This window comes from Diabrotica undecimpunctata, chromosome 5 (assembly GCF_040954645.1).
Source record: "Diabrotica undecimpunctata isolate CICGRU chromosome 5, icDiaUnde3, whole genome shotgun sequence".
Taxonomy (NCBI): Eukaryota; Metazoa; Arthropoda; class Insecta; order Coleoptera; family Chrysomelidae; genus Diabrotica; species Diabrotica undecimpunctata.
The window spans coordinates 154,517,616-154,538,444 of NC_092807.1; the positions used below are offsets into that span (position 1 = coordinate 154,517,616).

At 31.7% G+C, this 20,829-nt stretch overlaps 1 protein-coding gene and 1 long non-coding RNA gene across 4 annotated transcripts in view; both read left to right on the plus strand.

The window, feature by feature from the left end:
* Positions 1-20,829, plus strand: part of LOC140442020 (uncharacterized) — a 1,060,727-nt gene that overhangs the window by 489,023 nt on the left and 550,875 nt on the right. The gene's annotated exons all lie outside the window — the stretch shown is intronic.
* Positions 4,154-8,423, plus strand: LOC140440849 (uncharacterized). The gene is made up of 2 exons (XR_011950946.1): positions 4,154-4,291; positions 8,026-8,423. It is a non-coding gene; the product is annotated as an uncharacterized lncRNA (long non-coding RNA).

Consider the following 20,829-nt stretch of genomic DNA (forward strand, 5'->3'; position numbering starts at 1 on the left):
TAACATATACGAGGTGATTTCAATACATACCAAAGAATTTAAAAATGCTACAACTTCAGTTAAGTTACTAAGTTTTAAACATTCATTTTAAAAGTTTGTCTCCACTCTTTCAGTTTTTGTTCTAAATCGCTTTCACTCTTTTCTACTAACACTACTTAATTTGAAAACATTAAGTACCATGGTATGTTATCTTGTAGTTTTGCTGTTGTGCAATCCTACTTTCACATAAAATTTATCAGTCTATCCTAGAATTGTCCTAACATTTGTAGTTACTCGCTTATATTCTATTATATTCTAATATATTTTATACATACTGCCAATCACACCTTTCTTTTTTATCTTCTATCATTTTTTTTATTTCTTTATATACAATTTGCCGATATGTATATGGAATAGCATAATTTTTGCCCGAAAATTTGACAATTTTTTTAAAATTTTCAAAAAAAATTGGCAAATTTATTATGATATTGTAATTTTTAAATCAATTAGCAAATTATTTGATTAAATAATAATTTAAAGACCAAATTACCAAAAAAACAAAAAAAATAAATTAATTTTATTATAAATGTGTGATTAATTTTATTACAGAAGCCAAATTAGTAATTATATTATATTTTCTTATATCAGGATTCTTATTTGAGTTCAGAAATACATTTACCTTTTGTAGTGCTCGATAACAAGAGAAGTAGAAGGGAATAAATAAAAGAATTTAAATTTGTGTAATTCAATTAAAATATAATGATCAAATGCCTTTGAAAATGTTCATACAAATAAACAAATCACTTAGAAATAAATGTTTGCCTAAATTATATAGCTTTTACACATAAAATTAACACAACAAAGTCACACAATTTTAGTTCATTTAATTGTCCCATCTCAACAATTTGCCTCAGTACTTTACTAAAACGATTAACTTTGATTAGACTTCTAGCGAAAAACTCCTTCCCTGGTTCTGCTTCTCCCTTAGCTGTGAATCTCCTGAAGAATTTGTTAGTACTTACAAATTTTAAAAACTTTTTTATACTGCAACTTCTCCAACTCAGGACTCAAATAATACCATTACGCTCACTTTTCAAACACGATTTCTCACAATTAAAGTTTTTTTTCACCGTTGAAAACAAAACTACCGCCACTATATTTTGTTCTCCTGGATTCCATGTTCTCTCATTTAAAGTGATACTCCTCATCCTTTTGACTTCCAAACATTTCCTCTAATCTCTAATTCCTTTTATAATTGCTGTTGAACCTTTGGGTAGTGGCGTCACTGTGAGAGACCGGGTAGACTTTTTTTATGTTGGTATAAAACAGGTTATTGTAAGGAATCGAACGTTTCAGTACCTTCATGTACCGTTGTTCTGACTGACGGTTAGTAGTCGTGTGACCATTGCAGTGTAACAGTGTGCTATAGTAAACGAGCTTTCGGGTGTCTCAGACCGGCGCCACTAATATGGATACAAAAATATTCCGAGGGAAGCACTTAGATATTTGTACATTTCTCTAATTGTAATTAAAATACGGTCGGAGTACGGGCAAGCTTACTTGCAGAAACTTTTAGAAGAAGTAGGACTAGATAATACTGATATTGAATCAGTGGCATGCAAAAATAAATCAGAGGAAGAGGAACAGGACATTTAGGAAGTTACAAATCGCGACAGTGAATCAGAACAGAAGATATCAGATGCAGATGAAACAGTTGCGGTTTATCAGTCTGCCTGTCTTTTCTATATAGGTATGTTAAAAAACTAGAATATGTATTAGCAAGACATGCTAAATTTTTATTGTTTTAGGCAGGAACCGTACAACTCACTGGAAGAAGCACCCTTCAAATCCAAGAACCACTAGAACAAGACAGGATAACATAATAATTCGCTTACCAGGGCCTATAACAAGTACTAAAAATTTAAAGGACGCTGTCGGAATTTGGAATTATTTTTGGATGGCACGATAATGGGTATCATTGTGGAAAATACAAATAAATACATAGCCTCCATTCAAGAAAACTATTCGCGAGAGCGAAATGTAATCTCACTGATGAAATGGAAATTCGTGCTTTTATAGGACTCTTGTATTTATCTGGGGTAGGTCACTGTAATCGTGCAAGTGCCGAAGATGTTTGGAGGAAAGATGGGTATGGTATAGAAATTTTTTATCTTACGATGACTCTACAAAGGTTCCGATTTCTTCTTCGTTGCATTAGGTTTGATGACAAGGAAACACGTGCAGAGCGATTAAAAATGCAAGCTAGCTCCCATTCGTGTGGTGTTTGACTATTTCGTAAAAAATTATCAAAATGGTTATAATCATTTCATTACTTGTTACCAATAATGAGATATTCCCTGCTTTCAGAGGGAAATGTTCGTTCCGTCAGTACCTTCCCTCAAAACCTAATAAATACGGACTCAAGATATTTGCAGTTTGTGATTCAAAAGTATTTTACACATCATACTTCTACAAAATTTAACTACAACTTCTACTTCGTAGCATTTTATTTTACTATTAGCAATTATTCCAACTCCATTTATATTAACTTTTCCTTATACTTCTTTTACGTTAGACAGATAACACGACGAATACAACAATTGTGCAAATAGATGACTTGACCATCTTTCCAAATTGAAATTTTCAATAAAACCTTTATAGCTAAAATAAAATGCTTTTGGCAGCTTGTTAATAAATGGTTTTTATGTCAAAAACATCCAACCATAAAGTTACTAGAGTGGAGATAGAATTAACCAAGGATAGGACCCCACATTTGAGACTTATTTACAATTGCTCCTGTCTACTACAGTTATTTTAATTAACCGTTACTATTACAATAACTCTAAAACTTCGTTATATAACCACTAAAACAAATTATTCCAAGTTTTTAAATTACATTGCACTTTTATTTTTTAGATTTTTAAGTCTAATACTTTTATATATCATATTTATATACTGGATCAGCGCCAAATTCATAGGTGACATCAGCAGGAAGATGTAGACAAACCGTAACCTAATAACATTAATTTATCAATAAATCAATTTCAACATTAAAAAAAAAATCCTATAAAACGTCCTAGATTGGCCTAGGTCCAATGCTTACTTTAAACTTGCCAAAAATCATAAAGTTCAATAGACTATCTCTACTTCAAATTTTTTCAAGAGCTGTTCGATATAATGTGTTATATTACAGTCAGGAAATGCATTTTAATGGGATTCAATTTAAATATCTTTAAGCGCGTTTCTTAGACGACATACCTTATAAATAGCTCATTTGATTATTCAAATTGTTTCAAAAGATTTTTCTTCGTTCTAAGGATTTTGTATTTAAAAACTATATTGTAAAATTTCTACATTTAAAAAAATCATGTGATGAAAAAATATATTATTAAGTACATAAGTTCTTTAATGGTAGCACTTTATTTAATATAAATTACTTTCATATCTAATCAATGAAGAAAGAAATTAAACAGCTATATATATATATATATATATATATATATATATATATATATATATATATATATATATATATATATATATATATATATATATATATATATATATATTATACATATATTTATTATATATTCCCTCTTGATTAAAAGATTTACTCCCATAGAAGTCAAGAAAGAAATAAACAAACTCCGCGAATGTCCCCTCGTTAATATTTAATCTCGGCACAAGTACGAAAATAACTTCCTCGCAAGAACATTACCTTGCTAACAGTTATACTTAATCGCATCCTAAGCTTATCATACTTTCCAAAAATATGTAAATTTGCAGAAATTAGTATGATCTTCAAGCCAGGAAAAGAGCCCAATAAAGTAACATCGTCGACCCATCAGCCCACTCCCAACCGTACACAAAGTTTTTGAAAGATATCTGCAATAATTATACATAGGTTATACGCAGATCACGAGTTCTTAAGATTACTATCAAAACATTAGTTTGGTTTTCAGGAAAATCACTACACTGTCCAACAAGTCCATCGAATGAAATGAGAAATAAATTATATCAAAAAGTCTTGAAGAAAAGAAAGAAATTGTTTATATTTACATTATATTGAAATTATTAGGCGCATGTCAAAATTATATCTTATTTTTAAATTGCCTAATTATTATAGCTATTATATAATATTTCTATTTTTTATCACTTAAAATATTCTGTTTAAATACATTAATACGAAATAATTGATTTGTTAGCAAAATATTTTTGTATAATAATTGATAACCTTTTGTCTATAATATTAAATAATCGTCTTCAAAATATTAAATTGGTATTTTAGTATTGTAAGGAACGGACAAAACATGTAAGTACCTTATTTTGTTGGAAATTTTCATCTACAAATGCTAATGTAGGATTGTTTGAAGAGTAAATTCTTTTTGGCTAGATGTTTTCTTATTAAAATATATGCTTGAATATACTTATTATAGTTAAGTGTTAAGTTTTTATGGGATTAAGCCACAGTTATTGGTTGTGATTGTGATGAAAATTACATTTTTAATTCACTAGTAGTTGACATTTCGATTTCCACTCCATAAATACTTTCAAAATAAAATCAAAATAGTTTCAGATTCTTAATATACTTCAATTTTATGGGCTAAATGGATTTATTACTATTTTTTGGTATAAACTACTTAACACTTTTTATAAAAACAGAATAATAATTCAAATTTTCTTAGTTTTCAAGAACAAAATTCAAAAATATCATCATCAAATTAAAATATTTACTTAGAACTCTGGTTTCGTCTAGTTATGTGATTATTCTATTCTTGTTTCGATTTATTATCCATTTGTCTTTAACTAATATGTTATATTGTCTGCTGATTTTTATTAAGTGTATTTCCTGTAATTCGTTTCCATATTTTCATTTCCATAGTTTTTAACAGCCTTTACATTGTGAATGTGTCAGGTCTGGCTTCTTTTGTCACAATCTATTCTATACTGGCTTTATAAATTCTTGATTTTATTTTAGTATTCTTAGTATCCTGCCAGACCTGCCATCTAGCTGTGTATACCTGTACAGGTATATACAGCTAGAGATTTAATCCCAAGTCCCAATCGCTGTCTTTCCATTAATTAGTCAATATTGACGCCTTCTTCTTCTTAACATGCCATACACCAAAGTGCGTAGGCGACTATCTCATTACTAGAATTCTGTACTTGGCGGCGTGACACAGCTCGCCTGTATTGTGTATTCCTGTCCATTCTTTAATATTCCTTAACCAGGATAATTGTTTGCGGCCGGCTCCTCTCCTACCTTCGATCTTCCCTTGTAAGATTAACTGTGGTATTTCATATTTTGCTCCTCTCAATATTTGCCCAAGGTAACCAATCTTGCGTTTTTTAATTAATTTAAAGAGTTCTCTTTCCACGCCGGCTCTCTTAAGCACGTCATCGTTTCGAACTCTATCCACCCAAGGTATGCGCATCATTCTTCTTAATGACCAAATTTCAAATGCTTCAAGTTTGTTGATAGATGTTTTTTTTAAAGTCCACGTTTCCATGCCATAAAGCAAGATGGACCATATGTAGCACTTGACCATTCTGTAGCGTATTTCGAAATTTAGGTTTTAATTACATAGGAGCGGTCTGAATTTCACAAAAGCTTGTCTTGCCATTTGTATTCGGGTTTTTATCTCTTGTTGTGGATCCGATTGGTCATTAATTATGGTGCCAACGTATTTAAAAGTTTTTACGCCTTTTATGCTATCGTCACCTATGCATATTATCAGGTTTTCTGGAGGGTTTCTGCTAATGACCATATATTTCGTTTTCAAAATGTTGATTTTGAGGCCATATTTTTTACCTATGCTATTCACCCTATCAAGTAATAACAGCTGATCTTCCAAATTATCAGTTATAATCACTGTGTCGTCCGCATAACGTAGGTTGCTAATTGGTATGCCGTTCACCTTAATGCCTAATTCCGTGTCTTCTAATGCTTCCGCAAATATATTTTCAACATATAAATTAAAAAGCATCGGAGAGAGTATGCAGCCTTGGCGGACACCTTTTCGGATTTCAAATTCATCCGTATATTGGTCTTGATCAATCCTCACCTTTGCCATTTGGTTCCAGTATAGATTCTGAATAATTCTGATCTCCTTCTGGTCAATGTTGGCCCTATGTAGTACTTTCATCATAATATCATGTTTAACATTGTCAAATGCCTTCTCGTAGTCGATGAAGGTGAGGTAGACATCTTTTCGTTGATCTAAACAGTTTTGTATTAATGTGTTCAAACATAAAATTGCCTCTCTTGTTCCTAGTCCTCCCTTAAAACCGAGTTGTGTTGACCCGCTAAGTTCTTCTAGTATCTTGTACATTCTTGAGTGTAATATCTTAAGGAAGAGTTTCAGCAAGTGACTCATTAAACTGATTAAGCGGTGTTCATTGCATTTTGTGGCATTAGCTGTTTTTGGGATCATCACAAAGGATGACTGCAGCCATTCTCGCGGAATGTAACCAGTATCATAAATTCTATTGAACAGCTTTACCAAGATTTCGATATTCTCCTCGTCTAGTAGTTTTATTGCTTCTATATTAATTTTATCTGGACCCGTTGCTTTATGCATCTTTGTGGTTCTAACTGCATATTCTATTTCACTTCGCATTATTGATGGCCCTGATAAGTTTTCGGAAGGAAGTTTGCGCGTTGGTTGTGTTGGTCTTTCGTCATTAAAAAGTCTTTCTGCGTATTCTTTCCACGCCATTGCTATCTCCTCTTCTGACTATGTATTCGTTTCTGTCGTTGCGTATTCTTGTTCTGTGGTGGTTTTTGTGTATATTCGATATTTCTTTGATCTTCTTATGTAGTCCAAAACTATCTCCTTTTTCCTGCAATTGTTCTATTTCGTTGCACCTTTCCACCATCCGACGTTCTTTTGCTTTCTTAATTTTCTGGCGAATTTCTTTGTGTATCTGTTTGTATTTGTCTTGATTACGTTGTTGTTTATTGATGCCATTGGTTTCTAATTTACATCCGGTTGTTTCTTTTACTGTTGTTTCTAATTACTGTTGTCTTGATTTTCTGAGTTATTTTCATCATACTAAACTCTTTCCTTCATTTTTATATATTAAGCAAACTTTTTATTTTTTAATATTTTACCAAAAGAAGCACATGCCAATTGTTCGTCGCTTTATTTCTATAGTTTGGTTGGATATATTTTATTTAATTATCTATCCCATACATATGTATTTATTAACTTTTTCTAGAATTAGTTGTCATCTAGAACTCATTCAGACATCGACTGAGGGTCAGAAGCAACCCCTAGTGCGAGTCTTACAATTCTATGTAGGTTATCTGTGAAATACTCAAACATCCCAACATATTTTTAAATAGAAAGTAGGAAATATTAAATTTTGTTACATCTAAAGGGTTTTTACCCAGGTATTTATTGTCTTTACTTATGTGCACCTAGTAACAAAATACTGATGATGGTCTTTTCAGTTTGAAAACCTTTTGTGATATAGCCCGAAAGGGATTTTAATTTATATACCTTTTATAAAAGGTTTTAAACAAATATACGCAGAACTTCTCTTGTAACTTTTACAACGTTTTTAATCATTTCGTCTGTAAAATCATCTCTCCTTAGTGAATTATTATTCTTTGTTTCTTGATGTGGTGTTTTATTTATTGCTGATTTACTTATTAAATTTATTTTTAATTTTTAAAAATTTTAAAAAATGTCCTGTATTAGTGTTTGTTTTTCTTCATAAAGATCTAAGTAATACTGCTGTGTTATTGCTATTAATTCTTTTAGTCATTTTCACAGCTTTTGTCGCAAAAACTACATATATCTGTTTTTTTTTTAATTCTTCTTACTACATGTTTTTTCCTGTTTCTTTCTTTTCTCTTCTTTTAATACCTACCTCTTTCTTTAAAAATATTTTGAGGCTGACCGCTGATTTTTCAAAATTCTAACTATTCTGACTATTATTTTAGCAGTATTTATCTTTCCTCTTGGTTTTCTCTTTTTGTTTGAGATCTATATTAAGAGTAAGTAAATATACATACTTATAAATCTGTATTTATTTCAGGAAAGCCCTTATAGTATTTGCTTTCGTATGTGTGGCCTTTGCCACTTGCAACGTCACTAAAGAGAACTGCAAATGTTTTGAAGAATTCTACCCCGAAGAAGAATATGGAGAAATAAACTGTAAAGGCACGAAAAATAATAGATTATTTGATTGCGGCGAAGAGAAACCTCCTGTATGTAAGTGTTATATAAAAGGAGAAGAAGTTATACTTGACATTGGTGAAACCCATTGCGTTGATGGCATAAAGACCTACGATTCTGAAGACTGTGGACCAGCCAGCGAATGGAAGGCTTACTTCCTAAGACATCCTGGAAGAAGGGGAATTTATTCCTTTATACCTCCAAGAAATCACTAATTTATTTTATAAACTGTATATAATAAAGTTGATATTACGCATATCAAGGTTCTTTGTTTGTTTTTGTAAATAAGGTGCTTAATATGTTATTTGAAATATTGAATTGGAATGTTCAGGGCAGACAGTTTTCACGCTAAGGGGTTCTTCAGAGCTAGTTTATTATAACACACAAGACATAAACCACGGTTAGATAGGTGGGCAACAAATATGTACACATACACAGTAAATATCCGTACAAACGATCAATTTTTCATTTACACTTTTTTAATTTTTTGCAGAAATACAATAATGAGTTTCAAAAATTTTGTATTATTTTCACTTAATAAAACATTTCTGTGTAATGGCGTATTTAAACCTACTCTCATGAATTCTTGAAGCATCTACGTATTTATATTGAGATGTAATAATTACAGATTACAGTATGGACAGTTAAAGAATATGTGATTTAGACCAGTTATGCTGGTTTCATACTCACATCTGTCTGTTGGGAGAAATTTGATTTTATGTACAGCTCGTTAAGAATTGCAATGTCTTGTTTTGAGTTTTGACAAGAATATAAATTTGGAGGGGAGGATCCGTCAGTAGCCCGAATACACTCAGTTCCATTTTCTTAGCAGAAGCAAACAGATCAGACGCATATCAATTACACTGGTGTAGGACTTATTAATCCGGTTCCTTTACAATGGAATTTAAATCAAAAGTTCATCGTAAAGTTTTGAGTGGTCAATCTCGTGAAATTATAGCAAATGTGATATATTTTATGAAACGAGAAGCGGAGGCTAAACATCCGATAATAGAACTAACGAAAATTCAAGAACGTGTTTCGCGCGCAACGGGTGTTAGTGTTGGTTCTGTAAAGCAAATTTCAAAGGAAACGAGATCAGTTGAAGATGGTGAAAGTGATTCGTTTCATACACCTAATATTAAAAGACAAAAAAGTGCGACCAAAACTAAGTTGGATAATATGGATAAGGAAATTCATCGGAGATTTGTAATAAATTTTCACGTCCATGAAAAAAAGTTCCTACGTTGAGAGGCATACACAGGAAATTTGCCAATGAAATTAATTACACAGGATCGTATGAAACTTTACGAAGAGTATTACATAAAATTGGTTTCCGTTGGCAAATACATGGACGAAACATACATCCACTCTTGTCACACATTCACGATCGTTTGCGTAAGCCTATCTCTAAAGGACAGAGGTTAATAATAGTTCATGCAGGAGGAGAAATGGGGTTCATAAAAAATTCCTACTTAAAATTTAAATCAAATTTAAAAACTGGTGATTACCATAGTTAGATGAACTTTAGTTTTCAAGTTGTTAAATTATCTTTATATATATATATATATATATATATATATATATATATATATATATATATATATATATATATATATATTTATATATATATATATATATATATATATATATATATATATATATATATATATATATATATATATATATATATATTGTTATGGATCAGTTTATCGATCAGAAATAGAATAAAGAATTTTTTTTATTATTTTAATATACCGCGGGCATATAAGTTAAAATACAACCCTGTACTTATTTGTAATCGTTAGAATAAGAAAAGACATTGTTTCTGTGACGGACTAGTTTTTCCTTGAAGGACTAAGTGAATAGTGAAAGGACAATGGAATTCGTGTAATTATATATTTAAGGAATAAACTTTGTAATTGTATTTTGCGGTGGACATTTTTCGAAAGTAAATAAGAATTAGATTTAGATATGAGATAACAAGAATTTGGAAGCTTATTTCGGTTGAAAAAGGCAAAATTGTTAATGGTTTCTGAAAAGTAATTTGAGTGAAATTAGTTTATTTGTTTTAAATATTATGTTGGAAATTTTCTAAATCGAAAATTAGTGGGAAAAATGAATGCTTATGATTGGTTAAAAAGGAATGATGGGGGATGAGGTAGTTTGAGAAGGTTGTCTGGGGAGATTAAAAAGATTATTATGTTACCGGCAGACCAGAAGAGAAGACGTGTTTTTTGTGTAGTCAATCGGAGTAGGAGTGTTTTTCGTTTGTTAGTGAAAAAGGTCTGAGAGCAGATCAAAACCGAGAAGATTAATACCTCTTTTGAGTCTGCATAGTCCACGAGATCTAATTGAGAAAGAAAGGAGAATTTGTGAATAAAGAGTACAGGTCAAAAGAGGCTTGGGCTTGTGTTTTCGGAGGAGTAGTTTGCTGGTATGCGGTTTGGATCGATGCTGAGAACGGGAAAGATTTGATGGTAGCCGGACATAATCAATCAAGGAAGGAACTGTGGTTTTGATCGAGAGGAGACATTATTGGTGAGAAAAATAAAGGTCAGTCAAATAATTTGAATGAAAGAAAACTTTAAGACATTCTAAAGATAAAATCAAATATAAGCATACGAACTAAGATTCCAAGTTTTAAAGAGATATTTTTTGTAAATAAATTATATTTTATATGGTCAATTTTTTTAGTAGATATTATTATAAAACAGATCAATAGATAGTTTGTTAATTAAAATTAAATTTAGAGTATAGGAGTTTGTTGGGAAAGATAATTGCCCACAAAAAGTTATTTATTAACATTCAACGTATTGCTTATTGAAAATAAATAATAATTTGTGTGCATATTTATATTGTTTTAATGTTAGTTCCGTTTCCTGTTCTATCCCGATTATGAGCAACTAGGAGATACTGAAACCACTAGAAGAGATATATAAAGTAAACTAATTAAAGAAAAATTAAAAAGGCACCCTGAGAATTTTTAATAGTAATTGAATTGTATGACTCTGCATAAATTAGTGAACTAATTAATTAAATAATTAGATTAATCAAATTAGTATTAATCAATAATAAAACATCATAAAGCAGATCACAACAATATATATATATATATATATATATATATATATATATATATATATATATATATATATACTATTTTGACTTGCTACAAACGTGTATTTTATATGTGTGTAACGTAATGAAATAAAATAAATTTAAATCTATTCTTCTGTACAAACAAACAAAATTTGAAATGATTTTATTAATAAAAATTTCTAAATATCAATCTTTTATAATATATTTCATGTTTAAAAACAATAAAAATCAATAATTTTCATTATCGCATAATATTACGTGGAATAATTACTCCTAATTATTCAAATTTCAATAACTATTGAGTTCAATTGACCCTCCCCCAGTCGTAGTTCCATAATAAAATAATTTTAAAATCCGAACGCATTTGCTATCTTCTTTACTCCGAATGCGTTCTCTGTTTATTTTTCGCATCGGTAGAGTTTAAACTGAAAGACAGAGCTAACTTTGACGAACTGTAGATGCTTCGAAAAACATCCATGATCTACTGTTAATTTTCAGATGGTCGACACTGTATTTCTACTGATTGCAACAACTTTCTAAAATTGGATCGCAACTACTATTGACTGTAATTTAAACAAATTAGTGTCTGTAGTTTCACCGAACTAAATCCAACATCTATTCCATTTAAATTCATTATGCTATTTCACATATGCAATGAGATTACATGTGTTAAATTCTTTAATTATATGAGTGATTTATTAGATTTTAAGCCATTTAGTCCGGAATAATGTTGTCCAATATATCTAAATTTTCCTTAGTCCATACGAATTTAACATCATATTATGATGAGGCTGATAATTTTAGTGGTTATTGAAAAACTTTTAGTATGAATTAATTGCTGTCAATTGTGACTTTATTGTAATGTATTTAATACTGATAATGAATCGGTGCACACGACAATTTTATTCCACTGGTTTTCAAAATACCATTCTAGGGTTTTTAATATAGTACATGCTTCAGCGGAAAAGACGCTGGACTGATTAATTAAAGTAAATGCATTTTTAGTCTCATTTTTGGTACAAAATAAGCACTGGTTCTATATATTACTAAATTGAACCCATCTGTATGAATTGGAATGTAATTTGAGATGTAATTAACCCATGAAGGACGAAGTTTTCGAAAATCTTTATTTTACATAAATAATACAAATAACTCTTATGAATGGACAAAACTTACTTAGAAAAAGACAAAAATAATTATTAAATATATTAAAATCTAAAAATATTGCCTGTTGCCAAATGGCAACGCTAGGTTCCTATGGCTACATTAACCGAATGAAATAAAAGTAAAAAAATTCTATGAAATTGAGAGATAATCGGCAAAAAACTTTCTATAGCTGTGTATGAAATTTAACATTACACTTTGTGCACAAACCTACTTCACATTTGGCGCATCTTGTTCTCATGATCGACCTGCATTCTTCACCTGCACACCTAATTTTCTTTTTATTTGGTACTGGTTCCAGTAAATGCCCAACTCCATCGTATCTTGAGAGTGAACTAGACGGTCGGCCACCTTGTTTTGCAGGCACTCCGTATTTGGTCAGATAGGCTTGCACAATTTCACGCCTAAACTCTAACTGTGTCAACTTGTTGCCGGATTTTTTATGTAGCACCCACGCATTTTGTATAGTCGCATCTAGCATCCAGGTAATCAAGCTCCAGTACCATTTTTTTGCCCTCATTCCTATTCTAAAGCGGTTTATATTTTCGTCCATTAGGTCGGTGCCCCCCATTGTATTATTATATTTACCAATCAGGCATGGACTTTGAACCTGGATGATTTTCTTTTCAGCTTGTGAATATCTTTTCACGAGTTATTGTGGTTCCACCCCATAACATGTTGACGCTACACTTACGACGCTGTTATCCAACCATCTTACAACTATAATACCAGTTTCTCTCTCGAGAATCGACTCTACATCACCCCTTTTGCGTTTCTGCATATTAGCTTTCGATTCTATAGGGCAGTTTTTGGGAATGCGATTTTCCCTTATTATTCCGGTAAGGCTATAGCCACGATCCTTTATATGTTTCAAAAGGTGGAGGCTCGTAAATAAATTGTCGCAGAAAAATTTGTAGGGTAATCTTAATTTATCATTGGGCAGTTCATCGAGCATTGTGACGAATGGAGCCGCACATGCTCCAAAAACTTTATAATAATAATTATTTGCTTTGGGATCGGTTCCTTGGTATATGTTGAAGCTTACAAGATACCCACTTTTAGTGTTGAGGCACCAAACTTTGTATCCGAAACGAATCGGCTTTCCTTTTATGAACTGTTTACATGAGTGGCGTCCAAAGTATTTCACCATAGATTCGTCGTAATTTAATTCGCCTTCAGGGACGTAATATTCTTTATATTTTTTCTGTCAATAGTCAGCTAAGGGTCTGATCTTGTAATATTTGTCCCTTTCATCGATGGCTTCATTATTTGCAAGGTGGAAAAAACGCCAAATTGTAAGGAACGCATAGCGTTCATGACCATTGCATTACCCATATCGCCTTTCGTATCCGAGTAAAATTTTTTTCGTAATTAATTATTAATAAATATTATTAATTAATTATTATTATTAATTAATTAATTAATAATTAATAAATTAATTTCGTAATTTCGTAACGTATTGAATGGTTCGTAACTATATTCTGGGAAACTAGCGGCATTGTCGACCAAATCACCCGTTATCCAATTTAGGGACTCGTATTCAATTTTCTTCACTTGAGAGGTAGTTTGTGGGATGAAACTTCCGCTGCTTTCCTGGGAAATATCCATCGCTTGAACTGCATCTTCTTCGATGTCGTCATCCTCCTTGTCTGCTTCTTCGCCATACATTTGCACCTCAACATTTGCTTCCAGCTGTTTTCTAGACAGATTGTCGATGAATCCTCCCCCATCCTCCTCGCCAGAATCTTCATCAGTGAGGTCTCCAATATTTGGGGTCTCAACATAAATAATTCTAACGTTGACGTCATCTTCGTAAACCATGTTCAAAGCTTCTTGTAGAGAGAAACCCCGCCTGAAAATACAAGATGCCTGTAGATACTAGCGTTGCCATACGGCAACGCGATGAATAAAAACAAAATATTGTAAAAGATCGCTTTTTTTTAAGGGTTGTCAAATATTCACAGAGGGAAAATGACCTTTCTATTAGAGCATAATTGTTACTTTAGCCACTTAGATGTAATAGTTATTCAGAAGTAATTGACAAATTGAGCTACTTACACAAATCTTATATCCATTTTTACAACTATCAAAAACGGTGACTATAAAATCTCACAAACACCAACGAATTAAGTTTTTGTTAGGTGTATATCTTCAAATCACTTATTTGCTGCAGACCGGCACGTTCTTGGAAACAAAACAAACTAACATAACCTCAAAATAATAAGATTCGTACGTCAATACCACTGTTGCCATATGGCAACTGCAGTCCTTCATGGGTTAAGGCCTTCCTTGAGAGTTTTATGACAAAATGCAGTTTGGTATTTGGGAATAATAATGTTTGTAGATAGAAACTTTTAAAAGTGATATATTTAATAATTCCCAAAAAGGATACTTACTTACTTAACGTTATTTGCAAGTTACAAATGATTTTGTAAGCGGTGGGTTATTTATTTTTAAGAAGAATGGAAATGTTAAATCAGCTGTATTTAACTGATTATTTCATTATACTGAAATATTTGCTTGCCAGATATTCTCTGCGTAATGAGAGTGAGCTTTTAGAGGTTAGAACCATTGTGTCTTCATTTAGATTGCTTTACATCAACCTTATTACAATTTTCAAAGCTTTGAATTGGGTTTTATCAACTTTAGGTAAATTAATTATGCTAGCTGACCCATGTACCAGATAGCCGTAATATATAATAGGTTTTATATAGACTTGAAAATTCTGTGTAATATTTTGATCCGCATCCCACGATCTCTTCGAAAGCAATTTAAGAAAATTAATAACTTTTTCGCAGCGGCTAATTGTGTACAATTTTATAATTAAAATGTTGAGTCCAATACAGTTTTCTGTCAAATATTACATAAAGTATTTGAATTCTAAAACAACTGGTATGGCATTGCCTGTAAGGATATAGTGTTATCTTAAATATAGTGTTTCCTAGAAAAAATTCTACGTCAAACTTTTGGTACGAAATAGTAAAGCCATTAAAGCAAGTCCAGCTATCAAAGTTGTACATTATATGTTTAAGTTCACGATGTACGTTTTCTTCTGTGAATAGATGGCAATATCATTAGCATATTGTAAACAAACAATGTTGGAAGACCATAAATTGGGCAAATCACGTGTGTATAGATCAAAAAGTAGTGCACTCAAAACAGCTCCCTGTGGAATGCCTGTTGATGTAATCATTGGTCCTATGATATTCTGACCTATTGAAATCGAGACGTTTCTAACGTTACAAATACATACAAGTTTTTCACAGAGTATCTTTAAATCAATATTTATTTGAACATCAGGAGTCAGACGAACGACTGCATCCGTCATACCACAGCTTTGTTTATAGCCAAATTTTAGTGCTGCTGATATACTTTGCCTCGTTATCCAAGTTTCCATTCTCAATTTTAGAATTATTTCCAATATTACAAAAATGCATGACAATATAATTGATCGATATAATTCTGGACAATCTTTATTGTTTTCCCCGTTATAGAATTAATATAATAAAGGAATCATTTAATTTGTAAGGAACTATTCCAGTTTGCAAGATCAACCTTTTTCTACTTTTCTATTTTTACAGCGTCTTTGACCTAGATCGCGGCATTGACTGCTAATAGACCTTTTCTAAATCCGAACTGTTGGTGGGATAAAGCTCTTTTGTTTTCCAATACATCTTCTAACCTCTTCTTGACAGGAATTTCGTAATATTTGCTACGGCGTCCTAGGAGGTATATTGGCCTGTAAGAGAATGCCAATACGGGAGGTTTTCCAGGTTTAAGAAGGAAACCAGAGTTGCTTCTATTAGTTCTCTGGGAAGTTTTTGGTTGTGCAGTAGATGACTAAATATTTTTCCGAAGAAACCTGGTTTCTTCGTTGTTGATATCTTAAGTGATTCGGGTGGGAGACCATTTTGTGGGGAGGAGCTTTCCCTGTTTTAATTTCCTGACCAACAATCTTTATTTTCTCTTCCTGGAACTTCTCCATTACTGTGTGAAAGACCTTAAGGTTTTTTATTCCTTGGTAGAAAAAGACATTCTGCTGATTTGCGCCTCTGGTTTTTGTCAAGTCTATACTGGGCGATCATCGATAAGACGATACAAAACAACAATAATTTGCGTGGTAAAGATAACGATGACGTCAGTTGCAAAGATTAACTTTTTTATTATTTCATCTATGATGAGTTTAAATAAAAGACAATCTTAATATCAGAGTTAGTTGGGTCAGTTAGGTACTTTTAGTGTTTTAAAAAAGATACAAAAAAGACTGTACAGTCAAAATACAATAAGTGATTTATCATAACCAGATGGGTTACCACCCAAACGTTACCACAAAAAGAGTATTTGTAGAGGTGTGTGTGAAATCGATTACGCATTTGTATGGCAACTTGTTGTCAATTGGTATTTTTATATTAATGATTTATTATTAAGTAGGAACGAAAGGCAACAAAGAAATTAAGATATAAAAAAATTATATTGCTAAACATGTTGACAGTGGTGTTGACCTTAACGCGAGAAATTTATGTGAAAGTTGGAGAGTTAGAGGCCTATCTGAAACACAATATGGCTTTTGGTGGAGTTGATCGTTTGTGGTTACAGTATTAAAGTTGAAAGATATTTCTAGAGTAGCAAACACTGGTACACAGTGTACCAGGAGCTATTGTGGTCTTATAATACTGGATGTAAAGAACTTCTTCAGTTCATTTTCCTAGGTAGGAGTTCTACAGGACGCGGGCGAATAAGTAGTGGTTTTCTATCTGGTTCAAGTGCTAGGAGATTATCTTAACGATAGAAAAATATGTCATATGATAGCAAAAAATAAATATACAGGATGACCGTACTGGACAGAGTAGAGAAACTCATGTATCTTGACAGTAATATCAATTTTAGCTTGGATCCAACCATAGAAATTTAAAAATTGCAAAAAGCAAAGCCCAAGTCACTTTTGTAAAAATAAAGTACGTACTTCGTAGCCATGATCTTATTATTGACCTTCGCGTTCGAATGACATATTACTATATTTTTTCAGCGCTACTGTATAAGTGAAAGCGTGGACCCTAAGTAAGGCGTTGCTTAAAAGTTTGGAAGCCTTTGAGATATGGTCATACAGGCGACTACTACAAATAAGCTGGGAGTTAAAAATGAGAATGTCCTTAGGCGCCCGAACCAAACAACACAACCGGTCAATACAATAAAGAGACGCAAGCTGGAAAATTCCGGTCACATTATTAGACATACCAAAGAAAATTCTTCTTCTGAACGTTCTGAACGAAGAAAAAACTTCTGAACGTTCAGGAATAGATCCAAGGTACACGTGGTCCTGGTAGAAGAAGAATATCATAGCTGAAAAATCTAAGACAATGGTTTGAAAAATCGACTACAGCATTATTCGGAGGTGATGACAAGTCTTTTTTTCAAAGTTTTTTCGATGACGTCTGTTGGTTTTGTTCTAAGACGTATTTCTTCGTTTGGGATTCGGTCTTTCAGAGAAACACCCAACAATTGGCGCTCCATAGCCATCTGGATCACGCGAATTTTATTAACTATTATGTCCGTTTGAAGAGGCAACCGTACTCACCTCTACAACTTGGACACCCTAGATTGGGATTACTTACTTGAGTGACAGAGAAGGATACTCTATGTCCTGCGAGTCAGTTTAATGAATATTTGTGATACCATAAAGCAATTCTGATCTGAGTAGAAAATTGTCGTTTAATAACATATTTTTTGAGAAAATTTTATTTCAATGTACGGTAATTGCAAACCACACTACTCGCAAATTGAGTTGGACAGCACGTAGTAAGGATCTTAAAAAAATCGATACGTTTTGTGTAAAATTTAAAATTGTGTTATCTACTCTAGTTTTAGGATTTTATTCATACCATCAATAACTGTGTTTTAATTTTTATTGTTTATCCTTACTTAAATTTCATTTTGAATTAAAATGATTTATTTATTTTTGAAAACTAATTATTATATTTTGTTTCAGGTAAGTCAACTGTCTAGAATTGTATAAAGCTAGGCATCTTTATTAATGTAAGTATACAAATCGAAAATACGTCATTATAAACTAAAAAAAAATTTAAAAGGGTGCACAAACTATATAAACTAAAGAGGAAGCGAACTTTTTGAAACTACTACGAAATGTTTGAAATATCTTTGATGTAAATTTAATGTTTTGCTTTAATTTTCAGTTCAACGAAGTTTATATTTTAAATAACTTTATTATGTTAGTAATTTTGTGTATTTACGTGAGTGGATAAAAGTTTTATTAGTAGAAAAGTTTTAAACCACTTATTTGATCTGATTAAAAGCAGAGTTTTTTAATTTTTAAAATAGTAGAAGTATGTATGCTTGTCAAACTGTTGATTTTAATAGATGAATTATACCTATGCGACACACGTGGGAGATATACTCTTTAAAATTTACCTGGATTGTCCACTGTCTTATTGATTTTCAAATTATTTTTCTATGTACTTTTATTAATATTATAGATTCCACTTATACCGGGTGGTAAATGGTCAAACGGTTGATCTAAAACAGAGTGGGGTATTCTTAACTGTTAAATTTCTGCTTCTCAAATCTATCTGCTGCTACAACTACAAGAAATGGTCCTGTTCTGATACCCGTACCATAACTAAATTTTTTAATGTGTTTTTTGTTCATTGTACAGTTCTTTTTGTGTTTTTTCAATGGAATATTTTTACATAGAAATAGTTTGTCGAAAACAGGTAGACTGCGTTTCAAAAAAGTATGTAAACCACGAAACTGTTAATTACCGGTCTCCCGGGACTGGTAGCTTGGCGCGAACATGATGAGTTACCGATCGTCGGGGACAGGTAATGACGTAATTGGTTTTTATATTTTTACAGTTCTATAACATGAACTATACGTGTCTATACGTATACAATAAAGGTGTCCCATAGATTATTTTGATGTGTGTATGTTAATATGATAATAAGTTTTCTGTTATAATAAAGGTAAATGCTTGGTTCATCTGATCTATTTTGTTGAAAAAAATGTTTATTAAATATAGTTAAATACAATCAAAACAAAAAACAAACTGTCTTTAAATCAAGTTTATCAATAAATATTTTACAACTTCGTTAAAATTTTATAACAATACTCTAGCTTGTGTAATAACTGTAAATTTACGCTTGATGACAGTAAGCCCAATATTTCAGACGACTACGCTTTCATACGACAAAACGTCCAATCCTAAATAACAAAGTAACAGCTGTGCGCATTGTTATTTATTGGTAGCACTAATGTTTATAAGTTTACTACCATAAATTTACTGTAATTATATAATAAATTGTTTCAAGACCAACATAAAACAAATAGAAATATTTGAAAACGGCTTGCGAAATGTCTTGGTAACATTAGTTTCATAAGTTTACCATAGAATTACTCGATACCAATTTGTGAGTTTTTTTGTTTCTAATTATAAACGAAAAACGATTAATAATCTCGTTTAATGAAATATTCTTAACAGATATTCTACGAGTCCACTTGTAAAAATTATGAAATGCTTTGCATAAAATATTATTTTTTTTTTTTATTTCAACTTTAACGTGCTCGGCTACTATGGCCACTTACACAGGTACTATAACATGAATTTTCATTACACAAACATTAAGTGTTACATTAAGAATATGTTACAATAATACGGAATGATAATAATATGTTATACAATGTCTAAATTAAAATGATATAAGTGTTCATCTCTAAGGAATTGTAGCACAGCTTTTATTTGGTCAGGGTTGTTTAGGATATCTCGTACTTCACTTTTGAGTTTGTATTGTAATCTTCTGGCCGAATGTTGATGACATTCAGTGAGAATATGTTTGATTGTCAAATATGATTGGCAGATTTGACAGGAGGGACGGATGCTAGAGGACATTAGGTAGCCGTGTGTGAGTTTTGAATGTCCTATCCGAAGTCGTCTGATCACAATGAGATCTCGTCTTGAGAGGGCTGAATAGTCAAATGTAGGCTGACTGGTTATTGACAGTTGTATTTCGTGTAAGATCGAACGGTTATAGTTCCAATGCTGTTGCCAAAAGAGTCTGGTTCTTCTTTTAGTATATGATTTTAGGTCCTTACAAATTTGAATTTTATCGGTGATTTCAGATGATGCTGTAGCAAGTTTAGCATAGTGATCTGCAGTTTCATTGCCTTCTATACCAATATGAGATGGCAGCCAGATTATGGTAACTGTTATGTTTTGGGACAAGATAATTTGGTAAGAGTCTAGGATCTTTTGGACGATTGGATGAAAAGTAAATATATTTTTGATAGAATGTATTGATGCTAAAGAGTCTGTGCATATGGCAACCTACTTATTAGGTGTAGACATATGGTTAAAAGCTTGCAATATACTAAATAATTCGCCAGTATGAAC